At 45.2% G+C, this 7,540-nt stretch overlaps 1 protein-coding gene across 2 annotated transcripts in view; it reads right to left on the bottom strand.

Moving 5' to 3' along the window:
- The window catches only part of NRBP1 (nuclear receptor binding protein 1), a 214,483-nt gene extending 209,457 nt beyond the window's left edge, over window positions 1–5,026 (bottom strand). Inside the window, exon 1 of one of the 2 annotated variants that reach the window (XM_033937868.1) lies at window positions 4,718–5,026. The gene's annotated coding sequence lies outside the window, so the exon portion shown is untranslated. The remainder of the gene's footprint in view (window positions 1–4,717) is intronic. The other variant, XM_033937869.1, reaches the window with a different exon arrangement.
- Between the last annotated feature and the right edge of the window lie 2,514 nt (window positions 5,027–7,540).

Below are 7,540 nucleotides of genomic sequence, written 5' to 3' on the forward strand. Positions count from 1 at the left end.
CCTCGTGCAGCAGAACCCTTGCCCAGCTTCTATCCTTCCCTCCCTCCCATCCCTCGTGCAGCAGAATGACAACGCCCCCTGCCGTCGCGCACCCATCCTTCACTTCTATCCGAACAGCCGATTTGGAGAGAGGTACTGGTATGTAGGACTCGCTTGCGGTCGGTGGTTCAGATGGGAGGGAAGGATGGCTGCACAGCAGCAGGGGGGTACGGGGGGAAATGCTGCCGGTGAATCCCGAATAGGGCTTATATTAAGACCTACCCCGAAAATCATGCTAGAGCTTATTTTTGGGGAAACATGGTAAATGTCTAAATACACTAAAATTACAGCTCTATGATCAATTATGCAGGCGTGACATGACTGGTCACCTAAAAATAGAGCAACAGCCATAACCTTGAGAAAAGAAGGTTGCAGTTACCAAGAGACTGCAGTAAAAATTGGTCAAAGTGTGTCACCAGCCAGGGTACTGAAACTCTGCAAGCACTTTAAAGAGACTAGAAGCATCAAAAAACAAGGTTGAAACAAGGTTATAACACCTCAGACTGATAGAAGGATAGTGAGAATGGCTCTACAAAATTGAACATTAACTGCCGCTGACATTAATAAGTCATTCCAAATCATATAATGAACCCCTTTAAACTTGTTTCTTATGTTGAATTTTTATACATGAATTTTTGTAACTTATTTATATTAAACATTTTGAGTTTAATTTGTAGGACCTGGAACTTTTCCATCTGAATTCCGCTTTGGGTTCCCTGAGGCAGAGAACAAAACATAGTCCATGTCGGGACCCTACAAATTTATTTATTTATTTTTGATTTTCAGTCTGATTTTTGTGACTGTACAAGTGAAAGTAATTTCCACCTTCAATACATTATGTGCAAATTGGTCGGTGAGAATTCAAGTAAGATTCTCGTAGCATCTCCAGGTCTCTAAGCATATATTAGTCTACAATAGTTTAGTACCGTGTTCTTCAACCGCTGGTCTGCATAAAATTCCTGCCGGTCTGCACAAAGCCAGCGAGATCAGTGCGCAAAATTCCTGCCAGTCTGTGCAGAGCCAGCAAAAGCCTCCAACAGTAGCTTCCTCCCCTCTGCTCCCCTCCCAGCAGCTCTTAGTACTTGCCTGCATCAGCGCAGCAATTCACTTAGGCAGCCTTGGGGCTTTTGCTGAGTTGCGGAGTGCCTCTGATGATGCAACTTCCTCTTACCTGAGGTGGCGAGACCCATCAAAGGACCCAAGACTGCCTAAATAAATCACTGCTGCGGGCAAGTACTGAGAGCTGCTGGGACGGGAGCGAAGGGGAGGAAGCCACTGTTGGAGATTAGGAAGTTGCTAGATAAAGGGAGAGCTGCTACTGGACCTGGAGGGAGGGAGAAGGAAAGATGCTGCTGGGAGGGAAGGGAAGAGAGTTACTGTTGGATAGGGGAAGGAGGGAAGGGAGAAAGGGTAAGGACAGGGTAAGGAAACAGCTGGCAGGGAGGTTAGAGGAGGTGAAGGGGTCAGGGTGGAATGGAGAGATCAGATGAGGGAAAGGGGAGAGACAGGAATGAGAAAGGAGAGAGAGATTGATGCTGGGAAGGGGGTCAGCAGAGAAATAAGGAGAGAGGGACAAAGATGCTAGATCTGGTGTAGGAGAGATAAAAATGAAGAGAGCAGTGAAGCTGGAATGAATCATGTAAAAAAGAGAGAGGGGACACAAGCTGAATAGAAAGGGGAGAAGGACATATAAAGAAGGCAGATACCATATGGAAGGGGGAGAGGGCAGACAGTGGATGTATGGGGCAGATGCTGGATTAAAGAGACAGAGAGGGCAGACGCTGAAAGGAAGAGAGTGAAAAGAAGATGAAAGCAGAAACCAGAGACGACAAAAGGTAGAAACAAATAATTTTATTTCTATTTTGTGATTAGAATATATCAGATTTGAAATATGCATCCTGCTAGAGCTAGTGTTAGACATAACTGGGGGACTACAAAGCCCAGGCAGTGTTTCTTTAGCTTCCAGCTGGCTTAGGGCTCTCTCTGACCAGGGGGCAGTTGCCCTAGTTGCACTCCCCTAACACTATTCCTGTGATGTGCGACTGCGGTATTCTGTTAGCATGATATTTCTGTGTAGCATTCTGTAATAATTTGGCTTATTCAGTTTTCTTGATAGTAGAGGGGATATATGTGAAGGGGAGGGGAGACAGGGATTTTGTTGATCCTTGCTCTGTATTATTTGTATTTATAAAATGGCAATTGTACAGAATATTGTTTCTTTTTATACTTTAATAAAATACGTTCGGATGGGATCAGATGGTTTGTGGGGACCGAGCTCATGAGGACGGGGCGGAAACTGGTTTTTTTTAAAATTTCTGTCTTAGTAGTTTGCAGGTCCACAAAATAATTATTTTATTTCCACCGGTCCATAGGTGTAAAAAGGTTGAAGAACACTGGTTTAGTCTACAATTACTGTTGACATTTTCTGAGCTTTATTTACTCATAGCCTTATAGCTTTGAGAGAAGGGGTTTATTATTATGATTTGGATTTTACAACTTTCCCCTTCATTTATATACATAAGTTAACCCTTTATCTTGTGACTTAATCAATAGTCACTGGCCGAAAGAGGGGTGTCAGGCTGGACAGTTTGCCAGACTCATGAAAGCAGACCTGCAAGCAAAAATTCCCATGAAAAAAGCCCTTCCTCAATGCAGTTCAGCATTTTAAACATTTGAACTGGGCTAAAGAGCATGCCAGCTGGACCACAAAGCAGAGGAAGAAGGTGCTGTGGAGCGATGAGACTTGAATCTCCATATTTGGCAGTTGACGGTGTCTGCTATGCTCGTTGGTGACCAGGCAAGGATTGCTTGGCAGAGTGTACTACTGCCACCATGAAGCATCCTCTGAGTGTGATGGTGTGGAACTGCATGTTCAGAGATGGGAGTGCTTGATGGCGTGATACATGCTGACAAGGTCTTGCCCTCAGCCAGACATCTTTGGTGCCAGTCAACCAGTCATTTTTCAATAGGATGGCACCCTGTGACACACAGCCAAAAAATGCCTCACCTGGTTCAAAGGGAACAAGGTTGAGTTGCTAGACAGACCAGGAAACAGCCCAGATCTCAACCCAATCTCTAGGTCAGATTAAAAGAAAGCAAAAGCGGCAAAGCAACCATGCAACAAACATGAGCTGATAGCATCAATAATCAACTCCTGGTTCCACATATTGATCTTCAAAGACTTGTGGACAGCATGCCAAGAAGATATGAGGCAGTAATCAAGGCTAAGGGATATCAAATGCGCTACTAGTGAGACTGATGAAGTCAAAGGATAACTGGACAAATTATCAGTTAGTTATTAGCTTGGGTAGCTTATGAACAGCATTATTTTTGTGAAATGTGCCAAATGTTATGCTGGTCTTAAGTGATTACAGAGTTTCTGTTATTAGTAAAAAATATATGCATTCAATACAAATATGATGTTCTAGCCATAATTTTTTTTAAACCATAATGCCTAAATTGCTAGACGTTTCCACAATTTTGGCCACTAGTGCATATGTACAAAGAATTAGTATACAACACTTGGAAGAAACTGACCACCATAAAAAAGATTTTTGTTCCATTTGATGACTAAGTCCATCTTTCATCACGGCCCAGGGTGCTAAATGCTCCGACACTCATAGGAATTCTATGAGCGTCGGAGCAACGTCAGAGTATTTAGTGCTCCAGGCCACAGTAGAAACCTCCAACATGGCTTAGTAAAAAAATAAAAATAAAAAAAGGCCTATATTACATGTTATAAGTTACAGCATAATATAACCATGACCTAGAAACTGCCCATTAACAAGAAATTAACACCTTAGCACAACAAACAAGGTTCTGTTCTTTTTTTATCAGACATATTTCATCAGTGAACATTTTAATTTCTGAAACTGCTAATCCAGTATTCAGGGGCCCTTTTATTAGCCATAGGATATAATGGACATGTTAGCATTTAGTGCACGCTAAAATGGCTAGCGCGCCTTAGTAAAAGGAACCCTTATTCACAGAAAATGGTACAAGCCTGCACCTTGATTCTGTTCTAGCAAAAAAAAACTTTCCAATCTTAGCAGTACTTAAAAATCAAATCAATTTATATACAGGCAAAGCTGTTTAGTGTCTTATCTCCTAAAAAGATCTCATTGGCTCACCACGTCATCAGAAGTTCTTCCAAAAACAAAATACCATGTTATCCTAATATACACAGAGACCCTTACAGTGTTCAGGGTTGTAAGGCAATCATTCAGATCCCGAGACTGTTTGGTATAGTGGGGCAACGCATGCTAAAGAAAGGAATGAATGTTAAGCAGGAGACCCTTAACTAATGGGGGATTCTTGGTTTCCTTGAGATAACTGTCAAAGACAAAAAAAAAAAAAGAAAATCCCCCTTTCTTAACTCTTCTCCTTCTCATCATGATCTGCGCTCCTCTCTCTCCCAGCCTCTTCCAACGCCTTCATTCTCTTCACACTCGAGACTGGTCTCCCTCCCGCTGCTCTTTGTTGCTCTTCCCCATACCCTCCTGTTCTCCCCCTGCTCCTTAATCGCCTTTTCACTCACCCACCGTGCTTCTTCGTTCCTCCGCCCCCTGGTGTCCGCCCCCTCTTTTTCTCCCTTAACTTTCTACCCTCCCCCCAAAAAACTATCCTTTCCGGCCCCAAATCTCCCTAGCGCTCTGCTGTGCCCCTTCCCCCAACTCACCCCAGCCTCTATGCGCTCCTCCCCGGCTGCAGTCGTAAACTCTGCTCCTGGGCCGCGAAAGTCAGTGTTGTTCTCGAGGAGTCCGTGCCTCCGCAAACAGGAATATAGATAGGGACTGGGCCTCAGCCTCTATGAGCGTAACCGGATCTCCGGCCGCCCGTTCAGGCCTCCCCCTTGTCACGCAGACTCCGACCGGCACTGGCTCGCGCTGCACAACGTGACGCCACTCTATACCTCCTGACAACTGGCAGAAGAACGCCATTCGGCGCCTGACGGCCGAATGAGCGCACGCAGGTCACGCCTGATTGGCTTTCGAGCTCGCCAATAGGAAAATTAAGCATGAAAAGAACCCATCTGTGATTGGTACAAGGACAGCTAATTAGGAACGGGGGGGGGAGGGAGGAAGGAAGGAAAAGCACATAAGGAGTGGTGTTTGATCGGAACTTCCGTCTCGCTTTATAACTCATATTGAGATTGAGAAGTCATGCTTTGCTTTGAGGCGTGACGCACTGATCTCTGTGCTCTACAAGTATTGAAGTAGAACGCCTTCAACAGTGGTCGTCAACTTTGGGCAAAATAGATACACAAATAGCGCTTGCTAATAGCGGACGACAGAACATGGCTTTGATGTAACGCTCCCTTTGCGGGGAGCTCTGGGCCTGACCTGACTGTAGTCCTCCGAAGGCAGTCTTCGTCGTCCCTTACTTTGGTTAGCGCTCTGTGCCACCTCCAAGGGAAAAGAAGTGTTAGCAGGAAAAATCCAAAAAGATATCTGTGAATAAGGTTGGCCAATAAATTAAACATGTTTGTTTGAACTATGTATGCAGGCCTAATCATTTAAAAAAAACACAGCTTTTAACAGTGTCGGTATTCACATACCTAAACCAATACTTATGCAGTTAACCCAATAGCATTAGTCTATGTTTCAGATATCCAAAACCATTAGCTCAAATTCTTTTGAACCTTTAAACTTTCTCATTTGTTTATGTCTTTTGAAAACGGGTGTAGCCATAAATAGGCCTAGATGGGCCTTGCCCACCCAGCATGGGCTCAGGCAGGTCCATCCAGCAACTAACCCAAAGCCTTCCTTTCTCTCCTTCCCACCCCCTCCAGCCTGTGCATCAGACCCTCCCCACCAAGCCCACATACCTTTTATTTAGGTCACCAGCAGCAGTTCCTACTTGCTGCTGGCGGCTGACCTAGAAGCCATTAGTGGGAAGTCTTTCAGGTCAGCAGCATGTAAGAACCGCTGCCGGTGACCTGAAGAAAAGGTACATGGGCTGGGGGGTGTGGAAAGGGAGGGAGAAATTCTGATTCATAGGCTGGAAGAGGTGGAAAGGGAAAGAATCTGCTGCACAGGCTGAGGGGTAGGGAGGGAGAGAGTCTGCTGCTTGGGGGAAGGGAGGGAAAGAGAGATGTTCACCTGCTTTGGACTCAGGCCCACTCAAAATTGGCCATCTCTGACTACACCACTGTTTGAAAACCTTTAAACCTCTTTCAGTTCTGATTGCCAAAGCTGTAGCTGCAAGCTCCTAACAAATTTCTCGCCCATCCGTTGGAGCGTTCAAAGGTGGCTGGCTGGGCCTGCTCCCACTGTAGTCTGGACTCTCCCTGAGCTCTGAGGACCACTGTTCTCCCAAGATTTCTCCTCTGCTGATTGCTTCTACGAATCCTTCTCCCTTGTTGGGCTACTGGTGCTGATTACACCCCGATAGCCTTGTCCCTCTGTTGAGCTACTAGTGCTGATCTCACTCTGGTAGTCTTGTCTCTCTGTTAGGCAACTAGTGCTGATCACAGTCTCTTGTCCCTCAAGAGGAGCCTCTTGGGTAGTTCCCAGCTGAGGTTCAGCCTAGAGAATGACAAATTTTTCCCCGTCTCCGCAGGAACTCAATTTCCCCATCCCATCGACTTTTGTCGCTGTCCCTGCTCCATTCCTGTAAGTTCTGCCTTAACCGCACAAACCCTGGACACATATGATTTTAAAGTGTTTGAGACTTGTGCAGATGAGGACAGAGCTTACAGGAATGGAGCAAGGACAGGAAAAGAACTCACGGGGATGAGTACATTTGTTCCCATGTTTTTCTCTGCTTCAGACTACCAGCCCTCAACAGAGCTCTGTAACCACCAGACACAGGTCTCTCCCAAAGGCCCTTTTCTTCTGTCCAGAACTACTCCCAAATGTCATTTGCCTTGAGCATAACTTTCAAAGGTTATTGCTGCTGCTGTTCCTCCTTTGACCCTAAGCTGCTTCCAAAGGCCTCTTATCTGGAGATTAGCTCCCAAGTGTTGTCAGGGGAGAGAAGTTTCATGGAGACTCCAGGAAGTACTTCTTCACCGAAAGAGTGGTGGATCATTGGAACAGACTCCCACTCCAGGTGATAGAGGCTAGCAGCGTGACGGAGTTTAAGAGAAAATGGGATACTCATGTGGGATCGTTAGGGGAGTAAACTCAGGGGGGAGGGATACTTGGAATGGGCAGACTTGGTGGGCTATAGCCCTTTTCTGCCGCTTTTTTCTATGTTTCTATGTTTCTTTTCCTCAGGAGAGCCTCTATTACGCCTGTGTTGGCACTTGGGATACCAGCTCTCATATAAGAGCTCTATAGTAAACAGCAACAGGGTTCCCTAGATGGCTGTTTTTTTTGTATTTGGTAAGTATAAAAAAATATTGCGATTTTGGCGCAAATTTCTTGATGGTGGCCATCTTGAATTTTTAGCAATATTTTTCTGCTTCTCCAAAACTGCAATTTTTGCCTCAAAACTTGTTGGGATGGCATCTTTGGGCTCTCCTCATGGAATTTTGCCAGGATTGCGCAAATTTAGC

This window comes from Geotrypetes seraphini, chromosome 3 (assembly GCF_902459505.1).
Source record: "Geotrypetes seraphini chromosome 3, aGeoSer1.1, whole genome shotgun sequence".
NCBI classification, from domain to species: Eukaryota; Metazoa; Chordata; class Amphibia; order Gymnophiona; family Dermophiidae; genus Geotrypetes; species Geotrypetes seraphini.